Raw genomic sequence first — 27,785 nt, 5'->3', positions numbered from 1 at the left:
TCTGCTTGGCTGCCAAGCTTATTTCCTTCTCTGTAGAAATGGAAATAATAATAGCACCTACTTCTAGGGTTGTTAAGAGGATTTTATGTATTAATACATAGAAAGTGCCTACACTATTTCTTAGCACACAGTAATAGAAAGAAATTCGCTCAGTCATGTCCGAATCTTTGTGACCGCAGGGACTATACAGTCCATGGAATTCTCCAGGCCAGAATACTGAAGTGGGTAGCCTTTCTTCTCCAGTGGATCTTTCCAACCCAGGGATCGAACTCATGTCTCCTGCATTGCAGGCAGACTCTTTACCAGCTGAGAAGGAAGGGAAGCCCACAGCAAGCATTCAGTAAAGCCCAGGAGTTCTTATTCTTAAAATATTTCTGAGCTGAAGGCTGGGGAAGGGTGGGGGAGAAGGCAGGAAACCGAGACTTAACTAATCGCAGGTTCCAGGTAGTGGGGTTAAAGCTTACTGATATTAGACCATGTAGAGTTGACAAATGTCAAACTTTCCTCTCTATGGTTTAATTATGCACAAGTTAAGGCAGCTCTGGTGTTTATGATTTTTTACCCAGAGACTGAACCTCTGAGAGCAGACACCCATAATAGGGGATTGCCTTTGCCAGCCAATCACGATGGCGATTTCCCCTACAGCTGAGTATAATTTTAATTCTGTTATGGAAATTGTATTTCATACAACAGAATTCCAAATGTTCTACTTGGTAGTTTAATAGCTACAGAAAACAGACGTGTAGGCTTCTTCAAGGAAACTTCAGATGCCTAAAGAATGTAGACTATTTGAACTTTGGACAAGTAACAGGATTGCACACAGATTCCTCCTGGAAGCAGTGCACCATACTCTTTCCTAGCCCTGAGAAACGTGCTTGGGGGATTAACACCTGTCGCTTCTGTCTAGTGAGAAACGTGCTTGATAGCTAGCAGTTAACTATCCACACGATGAAAGAAAGTGTTAGTCACTCAGTCATGTCCAACTCTTGACAACCCCATAGACTGTAGCTCGCCAGGTTCCTCTATCCATGGAATTCTCCAGGCAAGAATACTAGAGTGGGTTGTCATGCCCTTCTCCGGGGGGTTTTCCTGGGCCAGGGATCAAACCTGGGTCTCCTGCCTTGCAGGCAGATTCTTTACTGTCTGAGCCACCAGGGAAGCCCCAAGCAATGCACACCCACAACTAAAGCAAACCTTCACCAGAGCCTCCAGTTTTCCTTCCACCAGAGAATGTATTTCTAATGTCACCAAGTATCCTACTGGAAATGATAAATTAATTCCTGAGATAGAGACATAGGGGTCCCTGGCAATGCCAGGATTACAAAAAACTTTGGGGGCATCCTTCTAAAGAGGGACACAAGCTGTTAACTGACGCTGACATGTATTAGCAAAAAGGCCAAAGCAGGTGTCTTGCTTTGCCGATTCAGCACAAAGGAGAAGATATAAGCATTATGATAACAGGGCCATTCATGTTGCTATGGGCTATAGTTGTGTGTTCACACTTCCATAATAAACCTATTTTCAGGGGCTTATAATTCAACCGTAAAAATCGGCTCCATGCTCAAACTTGGCAGAACAAAATCTTAGACTCTGAGCAAAAATCCCTCCCTGACTTAAAATATTTTTTAAAGATGTGTTTTGGATGGAGTTTAAATTTACAACGTGCCAAAAATATTAGGGATTTGAACAGCTATTTTTCTTTAGTTGATATCTAGAGACAAATAATCCATTCCTATGTAAAGGATGCTCTGTTGTTTTTTTTTTTTTTTATCAGTTTTGCCTGAAAGGTTGTCAAGTTGGAAGGAAGTTAAACACCAATCTGAAATGAATTAGAGAGCATTAGACAATAATTAAACTGAAATTAGGGCATCATTTATTCATCAAGTCACCACTAGGAAAAGAATGCAATCCTCGTAGATACCTTTAAAATATTTAGATATCTTAAACACCTTTGCAAGTCGGAGAGAACGATGGGATTGTTTCTGCTCAGAGGGGTTTGCTGATGACAGTGACTGAATTTTAAATGCGGCTGAGCCCTGGGGAGGGAGGTCGGCGGATGGAAGGTGAAGCTAAGCTGCACTCCAGAAGCTGCCTTCCACTTGTGTGGACAAACGGAAGTGACGGCTGATTGCTGGGAAACTCTCCCATCTCCATAGGATAGCTTTGCTCCCAGAGTCCCCCAGGTCATGTGGGGCAAATTCAGCAGGTTGGTGAAATATCCCGGTACCTTTCTCCTAGGAAGTTACTGCCACAGGCAAATGGGGCTTGCCCCACTGCAGCCCTCTGAGAAAGCACATAGAATGTGCTGCAGAACTGTCTCTCCGAAGAAGGGAAGCCTGGATCATTCAGCCATTCAGAGAATTTACTTCCCCACTTTGATGCTGGGAAAGATTGAAGACAAAAGGATAAGGGGGTGGCAGAGGATGAGACAGTTAGATAGCATCAGCCACTCAATGGACATGAATTTGAGCAAACTCTTGGAGACAGTGAAGAATAGGGGAACCTGATGTGCTGCAGTCCATGGGGTTGCAAAGAGTTGGACATGACTTAGGGACTGAACAATAACAACCCTTCTAGACTTCTGGTGCTTTAGAGAAGGCCTAATGACAGAAAGGAGAGGTGCAACAGCCTTTGAGATTGTATAGGAACTGTCCACCACAGCTGTAGCTGAAGTCAGAGGTGGCCCGAGGGGCTCTGGCGAAGAGGGTGACTGACTTGTCCTGGGCTGCCAGGACTTAACCTAATTTTAGCATTGAAAGTGTCAAATCCTAAAATCCCTCAATTGCAAGAAAACTGGGAAACTTGGCACCCTAGTGATAGAGAAACCAACAGCAATCTGCTAAAGGGAGAGTAGAGACCCAGGGCCATGCTCTGGGACCATGAACACTTCTGCAACTGTTTTCTAACAAGGATGTGTCCACTTAGCTGCTGAGGCTTTTGTGAGCCGGAGACAGCACTAAATTGCTAGGATAAAAGGTGATTCCACTGGAGGTGGGGAGGGGGCGGTTTTCTCATTCTCTCCTCTCTCCCCTACAACAGTCAACCTCTAGTGGAAATGAATGTCTGGTAGATACTAAGGACTACTGATTCAGCAGCAAAGCAAATTTCACCTTGTCCACATGTCTCCATTGGTCCTGCTCCTATCTCTCCATGAGGCTCAAAGGCTCCTCTCGTGGTGCCCCCTTGACCCCCACCCAAAGGCCTCAAGCTGCCACCAGGGCTTACACTGATCCTCACCTTGACTCAGGTCTGCACCCTCATCTTTCAGCCCTGCCTCTTCCTCCTTGCAGCCTTCCCGACTTGATTCCTCTGGGGGAACAGTGCAGATCAATGAAGGACAAGGGCACAGGGACAACTCGGGAGCCCAAGAGGCCTCCCAACCTACCCTGTAGCCAGTTTTCTTTGGGGCATTCTAGAAACTGTGGGCCCTTTCTCCCCCGACAGAGTCCCAGAAAGTGAGAGCTGGAGGAGGCCCTGGAGTACTTCCCAAGCCACTTCTCTGTTCAAAAGGAGAAACCGAGCCTTCGGAGAAAAATGGCTTGCCCTCAGCTTGCAACCACCCTATCTAACCACTGTGACCTGTTTCTTTCCCCACTTTGATGCTGAATCCTAGAGAAACTCAGAATTGATGAGGACTTGAGTCATCCGGGACCCGCTGCTCCAAGTGTGCTTCCCAGACCAGCAGGTGGGGCCTCACTGGAAAACAGTTAGAAAAGCCAGACTCTCCCTGAGACTCACCTCATTAAGAATTTGCATTTCAACAGCATGACCAGGTGGCTTGTGTGCGGGGAAGGTTTCAGAAACACTTGTCTGCTGGGGCTCTTGAGCTCTGACCCAGCCCCTGGGTGATTCCGTCATCTAGGAAACTTAAGAGAATATAGATGCCTGAGTTTCATACAGGGTACATGCAGCCAGTAGGTAGGAATGGCTTTAAAGCTCCCCCAGCGATTCTGTGTGCAGCAGAGTTAGAGAACTACTGGTTTGGCCCAATATGGCCACCAAGACCCTTCGAGCTGCTGCTTGAGTCATGCCAGTGGCAACCTCACCATCCTGTGGACAGCCTCATCCATCTTTGGATACTTAGACACTCTCCCTCAAATAGGAGAAAGGGCCTCCCGAGTGGCGCAGTGGTAAAGAATCCGCCTGCCAATGCAGAAGCAGCAGGAGATGTGAGTTCGATCCCTAGGTCAGAAAGATCCCCTGGAAGAGGAAATGGCAACCCACTCCTATAGTCTTGCCTGGAGAATTCCACAGACAGAGGAGTCTGGTGGGCTAAGTCCACGGGGTCGCAAAGAGTCGGACACGACTAAGCACACATGTCTCAAATAGGAGAAAGGTCTTCCTTGGAGGTAGTGGAACAGCCCAGGGTCCCCTGCCTAACCTCTTGGTCACTTGCACTGGTCTATGTCACCAGAGATCTAGTTGCTCACGAAGGGATGCACAGGCAGCATGCGGGTGCCTGCACCTAGTTTATTTCACACTCATGCCGTGTGTCCTGAAATGTATCATATTGTATGAGGTTGACATATTCTTTCTGGTTGGGGTTACTATTGCTTTCTGGAAAGCAGTCTTTTCTAACTCCTAGATATCTGGAATGACCCTGTCTAGAAATAACAGTGGGGGAGGTGTTTTATGTATGGTCTTAAATTTAGGGCTGTTGATGGTTTCTTTGCTTTCAAAGATACTACTTAGAGTAGATGGATTTCCTAAGAGAATCTTTAAATATTTTTGTGTAGAACCTTAAATCTTCTCATTATGTCACTTTGCTTTCCTGGCATCATTAATCATTAATATGATTATAGTTTTATGACTTATCTTGAAACTAACTCAAAGAAAAGCTTATATGCAGGAAAATACCTTCAGTGAATTTTCATTTGGAAGTGAAAGGGGTACAAATAGCTCGTTCACCCTCTCTCCTTCCCTGGTTCTTTCTTTGTTTTTTCCTTCGTGCAGTGGTTTGCTGGCTGTCTTTTCGTCCTGTCACTTCGATGCTGAGCTGTGTGCCCTGTGAGTGGTGTGAGCTTAGAAAGAGAAGGCCATCCCTTCTGCTGAGCTGAGAAAGTCCCCTCAGATGATTAACAGATGAGCACCAGAAAGTGTAGCATTTCAAAGCTGCCACGATGTCGTGGAATATTTTACATTTCGGCGGATTCATCTGTTGAGCAGCCATTGTTTGCCTGGTGTGCGCCCCTTTGGGACATGTGCTTTTGGTTTGGTCTTTATTGGTTTCGTTCTTTATTTCCACTCTTTCTTTTACACAGGCACATAGGAAATCATGACTGAAATCATCTTCATAAAGTGGTGTGTGGTGTGAATTGAAACAACTTTTCCCTTTCTTCTGAGGAAGAGACGAGTCTAAAAACGGTTTGGGGCGATTGATCGTCTCGCTGCTGGTGTTGCTTTTGATAAACGTGCAGAGGAAGGTTGGGGAAAGAGTTCTGATTAAAGACCATCTTCCCTGACGCTCCGTGAGGCTCCAGAAGGTTCCAGGAAGTTTAAACCGTGGTAATATCCACACGGCTGCCAGAAGGACCAAGTTGATAGATTTTTATCCAGTCATACATCCAAGGGAAACCTGCTCCTTTTCCTCCCTACATTCAGAAATGTTTTAGGCCATGTGGAAACTGGAGTCTTTAAACATATTCACTTGTGCTGAGGTAGGCATTTGTTTTGATGGCTTCCACAGAAAAGTCCAGGTTCCTGAGGTATGTAGACATGACCTTATAAACAGCAACCAGAGGAAAACAGTGGGATTTCTCCTAGGAACAGATACATTACAGAGAACATAGTAAGAGAGGCCCCTGATTATTGTTATTGTTTATTGCGTCCAACTCTTTGCAACCCCATGGACTGTAGCCCTCCAGGTTTCTCTGTCCACGGGATTTCCCAAGCAAGAATACTGGAGTGGGTTGTCATTTCCTTCTCCAGGGGATCTTACTGATCCGGGGATCCAACCTGCGTCTTCTGCATTGCAGGTGAGTTCACTATCACTAAGCCACCAGGGAAGCCCACCTGATTATAGTAAGAGGAATTAAATAAAAGGAATGTCCTAAATATCAGTGTGTGTGTGAGAAAAAGTCAGGGTTGGGAGAGGTTATGCTCAATAAGTATTGCCTCTTTTTTAAATTTCATAAGTAGGGCGATGACAGTCTCTCAATTAAATCAACAACCTATATTGACTGACTCATTCGTCAGAAAGAAGTTTCTGTGCTGACCCTCAACCTCCATTCCACACACACACACACACACACACCATAGACAAATTGTACATTGCTGCTCATCAGATTGCCTGAAAACTCCCCTTTTGACATTTTTCATGACCACATCTACCTGCATGCTGGGTCGTGAACATGTGCTCCAGATTCTAAAGGCAGAGAGGCTGGAGGGCAGGGTGGCACAGGAAGAAGGAAAATGGGGGGCAAGGAATTTTACATGAAGCTCTGAAGGCCTCCCAGCTGGTGCAGTGGTGAAGAACCAGCCTGCCAATGCAGGAGACACAAGAGGCTGGGGTTCCATCCCTGGATTGGGAAGATCCCCTGGAGGAGGAAATAGCAACCCATTCCAGTATTCTTGCCTGGTAAATCCCATGGAGAGAAGAACCTGGTGTGCTGCAGTCCATGGGGTCGCAGAGTCAGACACAACTGAGAGACTAAGTCCAGCACACGTGATGGCTTTTGTAAAATAAAATGCGGTGCTTAATTGCCTCAATGTATGTTGCTGGGTGGGGGCTTCCCTAATGGCTCCTGCCTGCAATGCAGGAGATGCAGGAGACTCGGGTTCAATCCCTGGGTTGAGAATATCCCCTGGAGGAGGAATGGCAGCTTACTCCAGTATTCTTGCCTGGAGAATTCCATGGACGGAAGACCCTGGCAGGCTACAGTCCATGGGGGCACAAAGAGTTGGACACAACTAGTGACTGAGCACATGTTGCTGGATATTTAAACAGCTTCTTCACCATCTTAGTCACCACTCCTCAAATAGGCAACGATTCTACTGAGTTATAACACAAACAGAAAACTGCACTAATCTTAAGTATACAGTGATGGTGTTTTACATAGGTGTACACTCGTGTGGTCACTACTCAGATTATGACTTAGAACATTTTCAATCCAAAAATGGTTCCTTCTTGGACTTCCCTGCTGGTCCAGTGATTAAGACTCTGCATTCCCAATGCAAGGGACTCAGGTTCCATCCCTGGACAGGGAACTAAGATCCCACATGCCGTGTATACAAATAAATAAATAACTTTTTTTAAAGGATTCCTTCAGTCAGGCCTCTTCATAGTCAATATTTATTCCTACCCAGAAGCAAAACACTATTGTGACATCTATCACAACTCTCTACCACTATAAGTTGGTTTTGAAAGGACAAGACGTTAAATATCTTACAGAGAGGTAACCAAAACAAATTAATAATAGTAAGAGTTTCATTAGAAATCATTTATTGATCCTTTACTATGTGTAGGCATTGTGTCAATTACTTTATTTCAACATCATAGTTGACCTTCATATCAACACTATGAAGAAAATCTTTTCCCCATTTAATAGATGAGGAAGTTTCAGCTCAGAGAAATTATGTGATTTACCCAAGGTCACACAAATAGTAGGAGATCAAACCAAGATTTGAACATGGATTTATTTCTTTAAAGCTTTAGTCCAAAGCTACTGTGCTGTATCATCAAGAAGGATCAGACTGGCTGAAGTTCAGATGGACGTTAAACAATATTCTATTAAGCCACAGATATGAAATATTAAATGTTATTTTAAAATTCTAGGTTAGATATGGATTAGATTGAGCCATATGAAATTATTGATATGTGGCTGTTTTTAATCTGTGAAATGGTAATTTCATATGATTTAACATCATTCCATAACTAACAATATATTTTATCAAACTATATCACTAACCTCAAAGAACTAAAACGCTTAACTTGAATAATTGCTTTCATTCATTTATTTATTCTTTTAATAAATATATTTAACCCTCCTGTATATCACAAAATACCAACTTGGATGACTTAAACAACAGAAATGTATTTCCCATCTTTCTGGAGGCAGGAAAGTGCAAAATCAATGTGCTTCTATTCCTGGTGACAACTCTCTTTCAGGCTTATAGATGGCCACCCTCTCGCCATGTTCCCAAAGGGTAAAGAGAGAGACAGAGTGAGAGCAAGCTCTTTGGTGTCTCTTCTTAAAGAAGATTAAAGCTATGAGATCAGGGTCCCGCCTCCATAAAGGCCCTATCTCCAAATATAGTCATATCTCAGAGATACTGTGCGCTCAATTCCAGACCACCATAGTAAAGCAAATGACTCCAATTAAATCATTCCCTAGTGCATATAAAAGTTATGTTAACACTATATTGTAGTTGTTAAGTGCTCAATAGCATTGTATCTAAAAAAAATGTAGAAGGACTTCCCTGGTGATCTAGTGGTTAAGAATCTGCCTGCAAATACAAGGGACATGGGTTCGCTCCCTGAGCCAGGAAGGAAGACCCCATATGCTGAAGAGTAACTAAGCCTGTGCGCTGCAGCTACTGAAGCCCACACACCCTACAGCTTGTGCTCACGACAGGAGAGGCCACTGCAATGAGAAGCCTGCCCATCACGATGAAGAGTCGCCTCCACTCACCGCAACTAGAGAAAAATGCGGGAGCAGCAACAAAGACCCAGCACACCCAAGAATAAATATAAAGTAAATAAACTGAATTTTTTTTCATTTTTAAATGTGGATACCTTACTTAAAAAATATTTTATTGCCAGAAACAAATGCTAACCATCATCTGATCCTTCAGAACCGTGATCTTTCTGCAGTAGTAACATAAAGATCACTGATCACAGATCACCAGAACAAATATAATCATAATGAAAAAGTCTGAAATAGTCCGAGAATTATCAAAATGTGACACAGAGACACAGAGTGAGCAAACGCTGTTGGAAAATGGCACTGATAGACATGCTCAAGTCAGGGTTGCCGCAAACCTTCAATTTGTAAAAAAAAAAAAATGCAATACCTGCAACGTGTAGTAAACTGAAGCACAACAAAATGATGTATGGGGGCGGGGCTGAGGGTTTGAAAATAAGAATTCGGTGGGGAGGTGAGAATACAGAAACTCAGTGAGCTCTTGAATAGTAGGAAAGACAAACCCATGCCCAGAATATGTTTCAGTCCTAACAAAGACAGGTTGTTGCTTTCTCCAGGATTAAAGAATTCCGATGTAATCAATTTATCACCAAAAGTCATGTTCTCTTTGCTCGAGGACTGGTCTTGTTGCACGTTCAGCATTGGTCTACAGCTGGCAGCTCACACATTCAGCAGCATCTGCAGGAGATGCATCAGCCGTGGTGAAAGGGAACTACGTTGACTGCTCCGTTCATGGACCTGTTGTGCAAGCAGCAGGGTGGGCAGGGCAGGGCCTGGCTGATCCCACTTTCTGTGTGTTGTTTCAGGCCCCCTCTGCAAATGAACAGTGACGGTGGGCAATGATGTAGGTCACCTTGAACCCACTGCCTGGAATCTATCCACATCCATCTTCCTAGACCTCTTTGCCTCCGATCTAATCCTTTCAGATCTGTGTCCAACCAGCCAGACCTTTCACCACTTCCCAGGAGTCTATGTTTATCCTTATGTCAGATCATGTCTCCCGCCACACCAAGTTCATGACAAAGTTTAGGATTTACTCCTTGAAGCTGGAAGGATTTCCTACCCACCCTCGCCCCAGTTTCCAGCGTCACCCATGAATGAATATAGTGTGGTGACATTTATTTCTAGCTTGCCACAACACTCTGAACTGACCCATGTGTGAGCCCCAGACTGGGTTTTTCTCCTCCACCAGTTGGCCATAGAGAACTTCTCATGTGGCCGTAAGGGTGAGCTAGGGGTGAGGCAAGGGAGAGGAAAGGGAGCTGGGAAATTTGTATTTCATTTCCCATCAGTCTCCTAGAGAATATTAATTCACGGGCACATTGAGAAGGATGTCAACCTGGGAGCACTTCAGTCAGGAGTCTGGATGGATGTGGGCCAGAGCCACAGTACCTGCCACACTGGTGAAAACCAGTTACAAAAGGGAAGTGAAAAAGTCCTATTCACCATATTAACCAGGAATAAATTTAATAATAAGGGAATAGAGCCTATATAAAGAAAGCTATAAAATCTTATTGAAGATCTTAAAATAAGGCCCAGAGAAATGGAGGAACATATCATGTTCCTAGTAAAGAAAGTTTAATGCCATAAAAGTTTCAGTCCTCAAATTAACTTAGAAATAAAACACAATTCAGTTTGGCATCCCTGTGCGTTTTGTGTGTTGAGGTGCTGGGGATGCTGGGAGTGCATGAAGCTATTTTAAAGCTTATATGTAAGTAATAACTATCTGGGAGTGACTAAGAGAAGTTTGAAAGAGGAACAATACTTGGAGGGGTTACCCTACAACATTATAAAACTCCTTATATTATACTATACCTGTGTGTGTGTGTGTATTATATACTACACTACACTATAATCTAAGCAATATGCCACTGACACAGGAATACATTAATAAATAAAGAACAAAACAGAGAATGAGAATAACTCACAGTGTATATGGGAACATAATACATGTAAAAGGTGGCGCTTTGATTCAATGTGAAGAGGGTAGTTTATAAACCAAATGACGCAGAAAGAACTGGCTGGCCATTGGGGTGGAGGTGAATGCTACATCTCAAACCTCACGTCATAAACAAAAATAAATTCCAGATGAAATACTCAAAAACTAAGAGTCTGGAGAAAGTTCAACACTTTCCACCTGAGAAGCAGGCACTCTGGTTTCTGTCCTTGGGGAGGAGTGATCTTGGAGCCTCATTGTTCCAAGCCTAGACGCTCCACATCCCCTGGAAAACTGACAATCGGGAAGGTGACCGCGGTGGGTGTTATGTCCCAAAACGCTTTTCCAAAATGAGCCTGTCGCCACACTGGGACAAAGCATCCTTTTATCCTCACTTCCCCTGCAAGCTTTAAAAAGTTCTTTAATGTCTCCAGACCTCAATTTCCTCACTCGTAAAAGACTGTGAAGATTCGATGAGATAACAAGGGTAACATACTAAAAAGAGTTCCTGGCACAGAATAAGTGCCCAATAAATGCTATGATTACTGTCATTATTACCATTATGGGTATAGTCCTTATTTTCATCTGTCAAGGTATCATGTAAAACCAACTGGCCATTATGAGAAAACATCCTCCGCGAAGTTCTGGACATCACCCGCTTCTCCTCTAATCATTAATGCACAGGCACTGGGCTCGCAGAACTAGCTAAAGCAGCAGGTCATGGCCACGTCCATTGCCAGCAGCACCTGCCTCCTAGTTCTTATTATAGTTACTATTATTGTCCTGCCAGCTCTGTGACTCTAACACCTGGCTATTTATTTCCCTTTAAAGTTTTTTTCAAAGCCTGTTATCTCACTCTTTGTGAAAATCCAACCTAACTAGGTCTATTTGTACCCTATCATTTGCTAATGTTTTTTTTTTTTTTTTTTTTCCTGTTACAGAATTTTTCTCCACTAACTCAGAGGAGAGGTAAGAAACCGTGCCTGACTTGACCCTATCGAGTTCAACTAATCCGCATATCACGTTGTTCTCTTTTAATTAGACTTCCCAACAGTTTTCCCAGTTCCAAGCTGAGGCTCCTCAGGGATCCGTGAGATCTGAAAAAGATTTTCCATAAAGTAATCTTCGAAGAGCAGAAATTCTGAAACACATCCGCTTTTGCCCTGTAACTGCGAAGTTTGCCCTAATGGGAGACCAGCTGTAGCCCTGCTACATCCCAGACTTCCCCAGGCCACATGGGAGTGGTCATTTCCAAGCCTGTTTGAGGTGGTGCCCAGGCTTATACTGAATTAGGAACTTGAGATGCTATCTCTTCACTTTTAGATGGATAATGGGCTTTCAGCAGAGGAAGCTAACATTTATTAAACACCTACTGTGTGACTAGGCACTACAGTCCTCATATAAAGAACATTAGCTCAGTATTTGAACTGCCTCAATTTTTTTTATTTATTTTTTTTTAATTTTATTTTATTTTTAAACTTTACATAATTGTATTAGTTTTGCCAAACATCAAAATGAATCCGCCACAGGTATACACGTGTTCCACATCCTGAACCCTCCTCCCTCCTCCCTCCCCATACCACCCCTCTGGGTCGTCCCAGTGCACCAGCCCCAAGCATCCAGTATCGTGCATCAAACCTGGACTGGCAACTCATTTCATACATGATATTTTACATGTTTCAATTGTGCTTAGTTTAAGATTCACAAGAAGTTGCAAATACAGTACAGAACGTTCCTATGGACCTTTTGCCCAGCTTCCTCCAACCATCAAGCCTTCCATAACCATGACACATTGTCAAAACCAGGAAACTGACATTGATATCATATATTAACCCAGATGCCGTCCTGGTCAAATTTCACCTGAACTGCCTTCATGCGAGTCTGGCTCCTCATCTGCAGTTTGCAACTTTGGTAAGAAAATGAACATCTCCCTGCTTCAGCTCATTTAGCTGTAAAATGGAGACACTAATCATACCTATATTACAGGATTATTATGAGAATTAAGTAAGATTAGCTATTATTATTTGCAAATCCTTACAACAACCCTATGAGGTAGAGACTTGGGAGACTGCAAAACTGTCTACCATTACCCTCCTTCCTTGGAAACTTGGTGTTTCTTTCCATCAAGAGATGGAGTCCATTCCCCACTCCTTGAATCTGGGTTTGGTGGAATGGGACTTGTTTTGGCCAGCTGAATGCAGCAAGGTGATAACGTGCTGGTTTTGAGGCTATGTCTCAACAGGGCTAATGTTCTGTCTCTTATTCTCTCTGAACACTGGTTCTACCATATGAACAAGCCTAGGCTAGCTAACTTCAAGAGGAAAAACTTATGACCCAAATCACCCCTGTCACCCAACAGCCAAATCCCTGAGACAGAGCTGCCCTGCTGACCTGCAGCTGATTGTAGAGATTTGAGAGTCCATCGGAGACCAGAGTAACTCAACAGAGCCCAGCCTCAGTTTCCAGCTCAAAGTGAGCTAGAGGGAGGGTTACTGCTTACCACTGAAAGTCAGGGGTCGTCATGCAGCTATAGGTAACTGAAACAGATAGTATCATGAAAATGTTAACAGTAACTACATTATTAGATGATGAGAATTAATAAAATAATGAACATAATACATTTAGTGTCCAACCCGTGAGACACTCTCAATAAATGTTCATTGCCGTAATTGTCGTCATTCACAGCATCCCATTCTACAAATGAGAAAACCAACATTTAGAAAAGCTTAGGAAGTTTGCTAGTAAGCATCTGAGCCTGATTTCAAACGCTGGTCTCATTCCAAAGCTGTGTGCTTTTCCCTATGGGAAAATGTCTCTTTCTGCTTCCTCTGTCCTCACCCCATTGGGATGATGCTAAACTAATCCACCATAATTCAAATAGTGATAGATTGTAATATGGTCCTCACTCTCGCTGCTTCTCTGTGAGTCTGTAACAAACTTTTAAAAGGTGATAGTATGATATTTAATATAGACACACAAAGAAAGATATTTGATATTTAAATTATTCATTTAAAAGGAAAACACTCAAATTAGAATTTTGAAGAACTGGTTCACATTTCAATGTAAGAACAAATGTCCCACAAAATCTCCACTACTGTTATCTTTAGGAGATTCTGGAATCCTGGGCAGAAGTCAATTGAATGTTGTTGAGAAAAAATTAGAGGAAATAGAATCTTAAAGTTCTCAGTCGTCGTTGGTCTTACAATGTTATGATCCATTTTTGTTGTTCAGGTGAGGGTTGTGCGGTGAGCCTGTGGGCATGTGCTGACATCACGTTAATGTAGATGAGAGAACAGACTTGCAACAAAGGCTGTGGGAGAGAAAAGATGTGAAGATGCTGCCCTGGAGTGTCCCTCTGCCAAGAAGCCAGACACAGTATGAGTGAGATGTTTGGGGAAAGGACACAGATGACTTGAATGTGGTAAGCTTTCATTTTACATTTTGATGAAAAGTCTGCAATTTTTAGACTGTCCTAGATCAAACCATAGCTAAATGTAAAATGCACAGAGTTGGGTTCATCTTGATTTTCCAATCACGTAGCCATATTTATGGCCACTCTATAATTATCACCCCCACTCCCAGAGCAGTGATAAGTGTGCTCCTTCATATACCACTCATTTGTGTCCCAGTGAAGGAACCAGAAGGCAAAAACCCACCTGATATACAAGTATTCCTTTAGCCACATGAGAATTCGTGGAATTCTTCCCCATAGTGAATGAGAATGTCTTGTGTCAGGGAAGAAACTATTGGTAGTTCACTCAATGTTCATCTTTTCCTTTTCACACTAGCAAAACTAATTTTATTAGGGAGCAATCATGTGTCAAAATTAAAAACAAATAATAAACCTATTATCCCATCCTCCCCTACAGCTGGAAGTGACCATGCAACTAAGTTCATGAGAGTGATATGTACGCTAAAGTTATTAGGTGAGGTTTTTGCTGCTTTTCTTCCTCCTTCTTCCTTTCTGGAATGTAGGTGTGATGGTTGGAGCTATAGCAGCCAGTTTGCAATTATTTAATAGCTGAGCCACTTGACTCTCAGCCCAAGTTTTCTCATTTAGTAATTGAGCAATCAGTTTAACTTTCCTGTGCCTCAATTTCTCAATTGTAAAAATCAAGGTAACAATAGTAACTGGTGGTTGATGAGGTTATCCACAAAACTGACCTTACGGGATGATTGGATATAGTGAGTTTTGTCTAATGTGCATTCTGTTGAAGTAGTAGGGGTAGATGTAATAATAGTAATAGGCACAATATTAGTAGTAGTAACAATTATGATTTAGTGATAAAGTGAGCTGAGGGTCAAACTAGAAAGCACTTAAAATGATCTTATGAGAAATTTTTCATTCCATGAAACAGATAATAATCTTAAGCAGGAGAGCGACATGACTGCTTCCAAGTTATAAGAGTTACAAGCTTCCAAGTTAAAAAGTGTTACCTCCTCTCTGTAACCAAAACCTACACTAGCCATTTCTACATATCAGTTAACCAAGCCAATGCCACTCCATGGCAAAGAACTCCCAAATCCATAATTAAAAGAGAACAATGAAGACAGTAGAATGAACTATTCATAAGCAAACCTCATTTCATTTAAAGGATTGACATTTATTCTGAAATTATGTCCTTATAATTCTTATAAGTTTTCTTTTTGTCATTTAAAAAACTGTCCTTTCTTTTATTAAATGTTAGAGGGGGGTAAATATTATTCATAACAGAATAAGCAACAAACCTTATTGGTACCTTGGTTTTGTTTTAATCTGCAAACCTAAGAATCACAAGTCTGGAAAATAGGTTTAAATATTTCAGTGGATATACTCCCCACCTCCCACCCCCTGATTCCACAAATGAAAACAAAGTCGCCTCACTCAGTAAGGTACTACATCATGAGTCAGAACTCAGGAAATGATCCCAGGCTTGTATACATGCATTTTGATAAAATGTAGACAGACATCATATCAAGGTTAAATAACATGCAGTGTCTGTCCACTATGTAACTTGCTGGATTTTTTTTTAAACAAATGATGATATATATGATTAACAATCCGAACTGGCCATTTACAAGAGTTTCTAGTCATGTACTAGACCAGTGCTCTCAGATTTTAGCATGCCTCAGAATCACCTGGATGGCTTGTTAAAACTGGGGTCATCAATCTCACCCTTCGAGTGTTTGATTCACAAGGTGTGGAGTGGGGTCTGAGAAATTTGAGTTGCTTGCAAGTTGACAGGTAAAGTTGCTTGCCCTGGGACCACACTTTGAGGCACACTGCTCCAGATAAAGAAAAATTGTGAGAGCAAATGTGAGTCACAAAAATATTTCTCACACAAAAAACATAATAGAATAAAAAGCATAGTTTTTAGTTTCATTTGTCTATAGAATATGTGTACCTCAGGGAATAAGTCAACCTGAAAGGAATGACCGGTAGCAATCTTATCAAATGATTTTATTAAAGTACTATCAGCGACTCCCTTGGTGGTCCAGTGGTTAAGAATTTGCCTTGTAGTGCAGGGGACGTGGGTTTGATCCCTGGTCAGGGAACTAAGATTCAATATGATGCAACTAAGGCCTGATGCAGCTGAATAAATAAATAAATAACTTTAAATAACAGAGAATTCCTTGGTCGGAGGAGGAATCTTCATGTTGGGGCCCGGTAAATCATTCCATAGACAGTGGTCTCCTTCCAGGTCTGAACATTACGTCGTTCGGTATCTTCACACACATCCCTCTCTTGCTCCATTTGGAGCTCGGATGTGGAGAGCAACTCTAAGAAGATGCAGTCTCCCGAAAGGTGGCTCTCTTCCGAGCCTGCTGTCCAATGCCAACAACAGGCCCACTACATTTAGCAGAAGTAGAAGAAAAGAAAACACACAGTCCCACTCCAGGACACACCTGCAACCCACCGGACAGCCCACCAGCTTCCAAACGGTTCTTAGAAAAATTAGGCTATCTTTCATTAGCTATCTATCATGTGGCCTCCACGGGCTGCAGGATATGAGGGCCATTTAATTAGGCCCTGGACCACTCTCTGGTGTGAAAAGGCTCTCAAACGCTTTGATTCCCCACTGCTTCGCAGCAGGAAGTTGTTGGCGATAATTGACATAGGATTTCCTTGTTAACCAGCAGCAGACATGCCGGATTAAAGCGACAGAGATCTCGAGAAGAAAGTGAAAGAGATAAGAAGCTCAGGAAGACTTCTGCTTATTTGGCACTTGAGGACGGGGAGGAAACAGCAATCACCCACTCAAGTGGCGACTCCCAGAGTGGAAGGGGCGTCCCCTTATCAGACCCATTTCAGCTTGGCTGATCAAAGATTGACTCCCCGTAAAATCACATAGGCCTGGGGTTTGTTAGTTTATTAAGCGGCAGGTTTTCAGAATTATCACAGGTTTAAAGATGGATTGCAGTTTATGTGAAGGGGGAGAGGATTATCGGGTTTTCATCTTAACAATTATAAAATATCACAGCTGAAAGCTTGCTTGCAAATGACATAATTTTCCACCGCCAACTAAACAGGTCATTGTGAGGCTGCGTGTAAGCGTTCTCCACGAGGGAGGAAATGCAGACAAATTAACTCTGGGGAGGAATGAAGATGAGGGGCCTCCAAACGCCTTTTTCCATTTCGGAAGCTGGTGCGATCTCATTGTCCCCTGTGCGCTTCTATAGGTAATTATATTTAATTTCTTACTGGGGCCATTTAGGTCGGCTTGCATTCAAAGAGAGGGACAAGAGAAAGCAGCCGACTGAGATGTGTCTTTAAAAGCTGTGATAAATGATACCGAAGTAGATCCACATGAGGCAAGTGAAATGAAATGTCTGCTTTGGAGTAGAGACAATTATTGTATATCACTTAATAACTTAACCTTACAAGAGCACATGTGGCATTAATAAAGGGCTTGGAGCTGCAAAAGCATGTTATGGGACTTCCTTTTGACAACATATAGGTCCTGGTTTTGCATGCCTGCTCACCTGTGTACTTGACCATGGATCCATACTTCAGATAAATACAAATGCTTGCATCCTTCTAGTTTTTTAAATTTGCATTTACTATTGTTCAAGTTATCAGAGAAATGTGTACTGGTTGTAGAAAATCAAGAAAATTGAGAAAAATATTAAGAATGAATAAAAATAATTCCCCCCATCCAGGGCTAAGAACCAGACAAATCCTGCAGGTTTTGTTGTTACCTATACACAAGTATGTAACATCTTGGAAATCAGGCTAACTGCTTACAAATGTTTTTTTAATCCATAGTTTATTTAACAATAGACCATGAATTTTTCCTATGCTGTGCTGTTCTGTGCTTAGTCACTCAGTCGGGTCCGACTCTGCAACCCCATGGACTGTAGCCCCCCAGGCTCCTCTGTCCATGGAATTCTCCAGGCAAGAATACTGGAGCTAGTTGCCATGCCCTCCTCGAATTTTCCCTATATTTAGTAACTATTATTTGAAGGTTTGATTTTGAATCATGGTGTTGTGCTTGATAACATAATTTACTTGGCTCAATAGACATTTGGATTGCCATCAATTTTTTGGTGTTATAAACAAAACTGAAACGACTAGTTTTGAACATAAATCTTTTTATGTTTTACTGCTCCCTTGGTAGAATTAGAAATAGAATTTCTGGCTCAAAGGGCATGGTCACTTTTAAGGACACTGATACCTACTCAAATCTGCAGATTTTCAACAGAGCTTGAAAATAATTGTCCTGGTGTTGAAATCAGAAGCATTTTATGTCATTCACCCTGAAGCGAGAGCAAGTAACAGCAACTATTTCATCAAAAGAAGATCAGTCATTCTGTCCGCATCACTTGGGTCCTTTCGTGCTGACAACCTTTTGTTGTTAAGCTCTGTGACAGACTATGACAATAAACAGTGACTCAGTAATCAAGTTAATGGGGCCAAACTCTGAAGATAATCATGTCAATGTTAACGACCTAAACATCGAACACATCTTTTATCCAAGAAGTTCAAGTTCCTCCAAGAGCACCAATTCATTATCATTCACAAGTGCAGATGGAATTGGTTGAGAAAACAACAAAAACAAAAACCTTTAAAAACAAACTGAAAGGGAAGCAGTGGGAGGAAGGAGGAAAAACTGATTCTGGACCAGGTTTTTTTTTTAACAAAATAACCCTTGGGGGTTGATCTACTATAGAAAAGAGGTGGGGGGTTTTGACTTTTTTTTTTTTCCATTGTAATTGTTCTGTTTGCTGCCGAAGGACTGGAGCCAATCAGCCAACAACTCTTTGAGGCTATCTTGAAAACGATAAAGCAAATATCATCTTTACTTTCTGCATCCTTGACAGGAGTCTTGTTTAAGTGGGGTTTCCAGTACAAAAGTCCAGTTGTTTCTCATCTGAGGAATATTTAGTGTGCAGAAGATTGAGATGATCTGGGGTGTTATGTTGCTCCTGAATTAAAGAAAATGGTCTGCCTGGGCAGAAGCTTATGTTATGTGACTGCAGGACTTTTCTGTGTAATTTACTCATGAAGAAGATGCACAAAAAGATGCTCTTGGTTGACTTTAAGTTCTTTGGAAAATACACACATCTATGAAAAAAAGATAATTTTGCCTATTTGTCTATGAAACCCTGAAAGAATATTTTTATGTATTATCTATAGAAAAGATACTTTTAATTTACCTCTACTTCTTCTTAAGGTGTACATTTATCTGTGAAATTATTTTTATAAAACTCAATTCAGACATTGTCTGTCTGGTAAGAATATGTATTACAAGCAACATCTAACTGTTCAGTATTTTGAAGCCACTTACATTTCTCCATCTATGAACAAAGATGGAAAATGGTCATTCACCTCTCAGCACCAGAGACTAAACCTCACTATATTGAAATCACATTGAGCCCAAACACAGGGTACCACATTGTCAGAAATTAGCCTGTTTCTGCCTGGGGCAAAATAAACAAGCCTGAATCTACTTTATCCCAAATTTTCTTTTCCTGTCCTTTTTTTTTATCTTGGGTAATGTCTATTTTATGTGGCAAAATGCAATGAAGTTGCTTCCCACAATGTAATCTAGGGAACTGAGACATTTATAAATCCTGCTGCTATAGTGGTAACTCCGACTTTCAACACTTTAACCCGTTTGAAGGGCTGAAGAGTAAGCAGCCTCCTTGTCCCCCAGTCCTGTTGATGGGAGAGACTTAGAAATCATTTCAGCAGCCAGGGCTGCTTTGCTCAGAGAAACATCTGTCCAGGGGAGGAAGCAGGGAGTATCACTGACTGAAATAAAAATCAACAGGAACATCACCTTCTCGATCTGGTCCCCAAGATTGCCTTGGGGAGGATGGTCCCTGGGAGCCCTGGTAATTTAGGGTGCAGAAATCAGAGACAAATGGAGCTTGCTGTAATCGTTTTCTCATTACCATCTTGGGAAATTTCCAGCAAAGGTCTGGGAGAATAATACAATGCCCCTGGTACTAGTAATACAGTCTGACTCGCAATGCAGCTTTCACAGTGCCGTAGAGGAGAATGAAAAATCTTTTGAGCCTAAGACTGTATCTGTAAAGGACACGCACAGAGAATGTCAGGGAGCTCTTACTAAATAGCACCGGTCAATTCTGCTTTTCAAATTAGGAAAAGTTTGTATTTCTAAGTTATACACGGGGGAACCCCAATTTTCAACCACTTATAACTTTGGGGCCCAACAAAGCAAGATTTGCTTTAAAAATTCTTTCATCGGGGAGGGCCTAAAGATTGATTTTATTTTATTATTAAATTGCACATCCTTCATTCATGAGATAAGGGACATTAATTTACATATGATATATATCGTATGGCATATATAATAGAATGACATGTTATAATGATAATATATACAGCAAAAGAAGAAGAAAAATGTGGGCATTTTAGAAATTGTCATTTCTGAATTTTTTGAGTCCTTCTATAGAAGATATCCTGTATGAAGATTCCTCTGCAAGTTTGCCGGAATTTCTCCAGCAGACCAAGCCAAGACAGCTTTCTCAAAGGGGAGCTGATTTCTTAACACCGGTAATGAAAGTCACTCACATATATCAATGGCTTCCTGTGTTATGCCAGACGCAGTTTTAAGTGTTTTGCGTCTATGATCTCATTTAATTATCATACCACCCTATGTTTGAAAACAAATTGCTCTAGCTGAAAGTCTTCATTTATACATTTGTTTAGAAATCGGGAGTAGGTGTCTACAATTTGTCAGGCACTGCGCCTGAGTGTTGAGGATTTGAAGATGAAAAAAAAAAACACAAAACCCTGAGCACATGTGTGAAAAACAGAGCCCGAGACATGGAAGCACAGCAGAGCGTAATCTGAAGGAGGCAGGACCCTGAGTGTAAGCACTAGCTTCTGACTCCCGGGGGCTTGGACGGGAATCCCAGTTTTGTCACTGTGCGGGTGCCTCGGGCAAGCTCTGTAACTTCTCTGAGCCGTGGTTACCTAGTCCCTCAGGTGACAGGAATGCTGCCAGTGTTTCAGGCTGTTGCAAGAATTAAGAGAAGCCGACACGCCAAGCATTTAGTAACCAGCTGACATCTAATCTGTACTTCAATAAATAGTATCACCTACTCATCATTATTATTTTATTTGTAATAAAATAGAAATAAAAAGTTTATTTTTAATAAAATAAGATTATTATCTTTCATTGTTATTATTTATTTTTATTATTATCATTATTTTTTTCATGATTTCTATTACTGTCAGTGCTCTAACAATTTAGTAAAGTATGATGAAATTACCAAAAAAATTTCCAGAACCAGAAGCTTCCACCTCTAACATCAATACTTTGTCACTGATCTTATCGGATTTTCTGGAGGTTCCCAGGGATGCAGGCCACCTCTGATAGGCGATCACAGCTTCTTCAGTCTGTAGAGAGAGGAACCTCCAGCTGTCTCACCCAGGAAGGAACACTTTCTTTCTGAGACAGTGGTTTTTTTTAAACGTTATTTTAAAATCTGACCTGTGTTATTTTAAAATCTGACCTGTCTTAAAATGTCCTTTCCTTACAGAGTGATGGAGACACTAGGAAACACTTGTGAATGAGTTTATTTAGCAAAATTAAAAGTTGACAATCCTATGTGGAGGGACCTTCACCCAAACTTTTAAAAATAATTTTGTTGCTGGTTTTGGTGTTAAAAATAAATAAGTAAAAATTTAAAAAAAAATAATTCTCTTGCTTCACGAAGTCTGGGAACCCCTGGTTCCTACAAAGTATTCTTTCCAGCAAAGCCTAAAGTCAACTCTCTTCCCAGAAAAAAAAAAAGTGGTTGTTTTGGTCTGTTTTTATTTTTTCAGTGGCAAATGAGACTTTTGTAATGTCTTTTTCTGCGGCAATGTGGCTTTGAATTGAGGATTCATTTTTCTAAGGGATGCATCTGCTTTTAATGACTTAAATGCTGGGATGGAACAGATATATCTTTTTGGTCTGGCTTTTCTTAAATAACCAAAAGTCTTCATGATAAAGACAGCAACCATCTAATAGAGAAATAAGTCTAAGATAAAGTGCTGTGGCTGCATGGTGTCGCCTCCCTGACAACCTATAAATGGACCATATTGATGAAGTGAATGGGATTCTCTCTGGTCATTTTCAACTAGAAACTAATAACCCCCGTCATGATATCAGGCATGCAATAACCTCGGTTAAAACTAGGTTCATCAAATAAATCACTCAGGAATTTTTCTATTTCTTTCTCTGGACACATTGCACATCTGTTCAATGAAAGGAGAAAAGAAGCAATATTTCTTTGATCAGGCTTTTTTTTTTTTTTAATATTCTTGTATCTGTCCCCAGGGATGCTATCTTTTCAAGTGGGTGCAGATAGTACATCACTTTCTAATGAATGTAGAGAATTTATGAATTTAAGCTATAAAACTAAATATGAAGGATTTGAGTTCATCTCAATCTATATTTTACATTGTCATGAGAAAATAAACCGGACCACAAAGCTGTATTGTGCCCTGTTCACTAAATCTCCTGATCTCTCATAACCTTTCCAATGTGTTCCATTTGTGGCCACATGTGCAAGGGGATACAAACAGATGATCGCTTTGTACTATTTTGCCCAATATGTTTAAATACATGTAACGCTTTTCAGATCCTCTGAGCCGCCGACAGTGAGCACTTGGCCAAAGCATCAGACATCAGCCTCAGCTAATATTGTCATATGTTAACATCTTACTGACTCTGTTAATATTTTCTAGGTATTGGATGAACTTTGAATTTTTTGAATGGACATGGTTGTCATCCTGTGTCTTGAGGATCTTAAGAGCCCTAGGTCAGCTCCTTGAGTCTTAAGGAATTATGGAGAGAAGATGATGTCTTTTCTGCTTGTAAAACAGGAAACAGCAGAAGCTGGACAACTAGGAAAGCTAAGATTTCCTGAATGTGGAATAAACAGTGACTGAAAAGGCAGAGCCTCTGGTTCCTTGGACCTGTATCGAGAGGAGACCAGTATGGGAAAGAGGGAGTAGGAATAGGAGCAGGTGGATCTAAGTTCAAATCCCAGCTCTGCCACCTGCCAGCTGTGTGGCAGGACAATTATGTAAACCTTGAGTTCCTCATTAGTGAATCTGGGATAATAGGGATCTCACAGAATTTTGTAAGGAATTAAATGAGTTAAGGTTTAGGAGACATTGGGCATCTTGCCTGCTCTGTGGTAAGTTCTCAGTGAATCCAAGTTCCCTTTCTTTTCCTGTGTTTGAGGCTCAGCCTTGCAAGCTATGTGACCCTGAGCAAGATATTTAACCTTGCTTCCTCCTCTACAAAAATAGAGATTATTACAAAATATATCTTGTAATGTTGTTATGAATGGGATCTCAGGTATAAACACCTAGAACAGTGCCTGAGTTACCATAAGTATTATTTACTGTTATTTATTTATTATTTACTGTTATTTGTGACTGTTCCTTTAAAAAAAATTCTTACCATTATTTCTATTATTTCAATCACCGTTATTTTTCCTCTTCTTGCTTTTTATTGGGCTTCTGTTTCTTCATCTGGAAAATGAGGGGGTTGGACGTGGTAATGTATCTATCTCTTCTAGATCTGAGCTGTTATGACCTAATATGTGAAATCACATTTGTAAGAGCCAACTTACCATCTATGAATTGTCATGCAATGGAAGTTCAAAGTTTTGTAATCTGCATTTTCTGCCAGGGCTTTCTCCTCAAAAGAGTAGCAATAGTCATCATTTATTGAGTGCTCACTACATGCTTATTTTTCTAATAATTTCTTTCAGTTTGGAATAATTATAGATGTACAGAAAGGTTGAAAAGAGAGGACAAAGTTCCTACTTGCCCTTCACCATGTTTTATTTCTGCAAAGGTTAACATCTTACGTCACCATGACATATTTGTCTAAACAAAGAGACCAACATTGATATATTACTATTAACTAAGCTCCAGACACTATTTGAATTCTGCCATTTTCTCATAAATGTCCTTTTTCCTGTTCCTGAAAAACGGTGATTATTTCTCAATCTTTTCTTGTTTTTTATAACCTCGACAGTTTGGAGAAGTACTGATCAGGTGTTTTTTCAATTAATAACGAATTAATTAATTTTGGCTGTGCACGCAGGCTTTCTCTAGTTGCAGTGAATGGGGGCCACTCTCTAGTTGCAGCGGGTGGGCTTCGTGTTTCAGTGGCTTCTCTTGTTGTGAGCATGAGCTCCAGAGTATGTAGGCTTCAGTAGCTGCAGCTCTAGGGCTCTAGAGCATGCAAGCTTCAGTAGTTATGGTCTGTGGTCTTAGTTGCTCCAGCATGTGGGATCTTCCCTGACCAGGGATTGAACCTGTGTTTCCTGCATTGGCAGGAGGGTTCTTAACCACTGGACCACCAAGGAAGTCTTGGTTAGGTGTTTTGTAAAATGTCTTTCAATTTGGATTTGTCTGATATTCTTTTCATTATTAGTCGATGATTTGGGGGGAACATCCTACAAAGGTGAAATGCCCTCTTATGACAACACACGATATCCATGTGACATCCTGAGTGATGTTACTTGGCATACTTTTAATGGAGTAGCCACTGTACACATCTGTCACAAGTTTGTCCTTTCCATAGCTGGGGCATGCTGCTGCTGCTGCTAAGTCGCTTCAATCGTGTCCGATTCTGCGACCCCATAGATGGCAGCCCACTAGGCTCCTCTGTCCCTGGGATTCTCCAGGCAAGAATACTGGAGTGGGTTGCCATTTCCTTCTCCAATGCATGAAAGTGAAAAGTGAAAGTGAAGTCACTCAGTTGTGCCCTACTCTTGGCGACCCCATGGACTACAGCCTACCAGGCTCCTCCTTCCATGGGATTTTGCAGGCAAGAGTACTGGAGTGGGGTGCCATTGCCTTCTCCAGCTGAGGCATAGTCGAATGGTTTTCAGCTTCGATGATTATTATGAAAAAAGCTTCTAGAAACATTCTCACATAGGTTTTTGTGTGAACATAAGTTTTTCTTTCACTTGAGTAAATACCTAAGAATAGGATTGTTGAGTCATATGTCTAGTGTACATTTAATAAGAAACTGCCAGCCTGTTTGCCAAAGTGATTGTATTGTTTTGCCTTTCACCAGCAGTGTATGAGAGTTCTAATTCTGCACATTCTCTGTCAGCATTTTGCATTTTCAGATTTAAAAAAATAGCCATTCTAATTAATATGTTGTGGTTTCTAAATTATAGTTTTAATTTGCATTTCCCTAGTGGCTAATGATTCTGAGCATTTTTCACAAGCTTATTTGCACTGTATATCTTCTTTGGTGAAGACTTTTATTCGAATACTTTGCCTGTTTCCTAAGAAATATTTTTTATTTTCTCATTATTGAGGTTTGAGAGTTCTTTATAAGAATTATTGATATTAATACAAGTCCTTTATTAGATGTGTGCATTGCAAATATTTTTTCCTAATGTGTGGTAGGTTTTGTCTTTGTTTTTTAATTCTCTTCACTGTCTTTTGAAGAGTAGGTCTTAAGTTTGATAAGGCCAAGTTTATCATATTTTTTTCTTTTATGGATCAAGATTTTGGTTTTGAAATATTCGCTACCTAATGTCTCAAAGATATGCTTGTTATATCTTCTAAAAGTCTTTGCATTTTATATTTAGATCTGTGGTTCATTTTGAGTCAGTTTTTGTAGAAAGTGGGAGGCATGGATTGTGGTTGACTTTCCCTGTATATAGGCACTGTTCCCTGAAGAGACCATCCTCTTCCCATCAAATTGCCTTTGCACCTTTGTCAAAAATCAATTAATCATATGTGTGTGGATCTGTTCCTGCACTCTGTATCTTGTTCTATTGATCAATGTCTCTGTCATTTGTCTCTCATCATTTTTATTTTATTTTGCTCTGTTTTGTTTGCATCTGGAACTGCCTCACTGGTCCATTTGTGTAAAAACAAACATTTCTTTAAACAAGAGGGTTTGCATTCATAAACCAGAAGCTACACATGAATCTCCCTTCTATCACTCTTGACCAGGGAGAAAATTAGTCTAAGATTCAGTTAAACTAAACAATCTCATCACTGAAGTTCCAAAAGGATAGTAATTAAAAATAAATAACAGTATATTTGATAAAATAATCGCATGATGGAAAAGGTTAGAAAGTGGGTAGAACCACAGGGTGGGATCCAGAAAGACCGTTCTGTCTGGCCTGCCTCCCCTGGCCCCTAAACACCTGAAAAGTAGTGGATACAAGTTCTCCCTCCAATATCACAGGACTGTTAGGACACTGATCCTGAGAATTAATGGTGATTCCATGTCATTCCTTTTATAACCATCAAGAAAAAGCCTTGATCAGGGCTTTGCAAAGATCAAGTGTTGGAAGAAATACCCTCCAGGAACCTCAAATCTTTTTGAATCATTATTGTATTCAGATAAGTGTGCCCTGAATTTAAAAATTGTGACCAATCAATGTAAATTATTTTTGATCGATCTGGTTGGACTATATAGAATCATTCAAGTTCATTATATATTTATGTTTTTAAAATAATATTTGTGTGTAATTTCTTTCGACCACAAAGGTTCTGTTTATGACTGAACAAAAACACTGCACACATTTTTTTTTTTAATGCAAGGAACTTGCTTGGGATAACTTCAAGCAAGCAATTTGGAATATAATCTCAGACTGCAAATCCAGTCTGTGGCAGAGTTTTCACCCATCAGGCCCAGGATAAGGGGGAAACTTATCAAAAGAAATAATACTTTCCAATAATCATTAACTATTCAAACCTCTCCAGTTTGGACTGATACAAAAGAAAGGGACATTTTATCCTTCCATTCACATTTAGAGGAGCCCCATTACAACATCCCTTCGCCTCATATGGACTTGGTTGTAGTGTGAGGCCAAGCGTGTTTTCTGAAATTTAAGCATTTTCAGTAAGAACCTGATATGACCCTGCTGAGCTGTTAGACACCTGTTCAGCCTGTCCCCCAACCCCAGAATGACAAAGGAGGGCTGTCAAACAAGAAGGCCTTGAATTAGTCCAACAGAACACACCTTTGTGGGGGCCCTTGGGGACTCTGGCTTAATGAATAAAAAAGAGTGATTTATAATTAGCCCAGCAATTGTGCCTGAATGGGTGTTTCCAAAGTGATTGAAATGTGTGCCTTAACCAAATTGCAAAGTGCCTATCATTCTAATTATATGTGGGGTTTTCCCCCCAGCTTGGAAAACCTATTTTCTATAGACAAAAGGCAAAGGGGTGAGAAACAGCTATTTCTTAAGAACCTACTATGTGGTCATCATGTTGCACCTGTGACCTCATCTTAGCTTTGCAGAACTGCCCAGAAATAGGTAGCAAATTCCAAATGGGTGGGGTTCAAAAATGAGGTTTGCTGTATTTTTGTTTATCGCAAAGAAATGATGACATTCCCTAAAAATTGTACTGCCTCTTAGGGTCACTATAGCCCATAGTAAGTACTGTACTGTGCTTAGTAGCTCAGTGGTGTCCGACTCTTTGTGACCCATGAACTGTAGCCCACCAGGCTCCTCTGTTCATGGGGATTCCCTAGGCAAGAATACTTGAGTGGGTTGCCATGCCCTCCTCCAGGGGATCTTTCCAATTCAGGGATCAAACCTAGGTCTCCCTCCAGCATTGCAGGCAGAGTCTTTACCATTTGAGTCACCAGGGAAACCCAAGCATACTGGAATGGGTAGCCTATCCCTTCTCCAGGGGATCTTCCCAACCCAGGAATTGAACCAGGGTCTCCCACATTGCAGACCGATTCTTTACCAGCTGAGCTACC

At 41.1% G+C, this 27,785-nt stretch overlaps 2 long non-coding RNA genes across 3 annotated transcripts; one reads left to right on the top strand and one right to left on the bottom strand.

Annotated features, from left to right (window-relative positions):
* Positions 1 to 10,998: 10,998 nt before the first annotated feature.
* Positions 10,999 to 14,686, bottom strand: LOC123331388. Its single transcript, XR_006547995.2, has 3 exons — positions 14,235 to 14,686; positions 12,970 to 13,115; positions 10,999 to 11,675 (listed from the first exon to the last, which is right to left on the bottom strand). It is a non-coding gene; the product is annotated as an uncharacterized LOC123331388 (long non-coding RNA).
* Positions 13,713 to 19,026, top strand: LOC123331387. 2 transcript variants are annotated; one of them, XR_006547994.2, is made up of 3 exons: positions 13,713 to 13,999; positions 17,089 to 17,238; positions 18,250 to 19,026. It is a non-coding gene; the product is annotated as an uncharacterized LOC123331387 (long non-coding RNA). The 2 variants fall into 2 exon arrangements; XR_006547993.2 differs by lacking the exon at positions 13,713 to 13,999 and having other exon boundaries at positions 15,633 to 17,238.
* Positions 19,027 to 27,785: the final 8,759 nt, after the last annotated feature.

This window comes from Bubalus bubalis, chromosome 23 (genome assembly GCF_019923935.1).
Source record: "Bubalus bubalis isolate 160015118507 breed Murrah chromosome 23, NDDB_SH_1, whole genome shotgun sequence".
Classification (NCBI taxonomy): Eukaryota; Metazoa; Chordata; class Mammalia; order Artiodactyla; family Bovidae; genus Bubalus; species Bubalus bubalis.
Note: the sequence above shows the minus strand (reverse complement) of the source record. Positions and strands in the feature narration are given on the sequence as shown.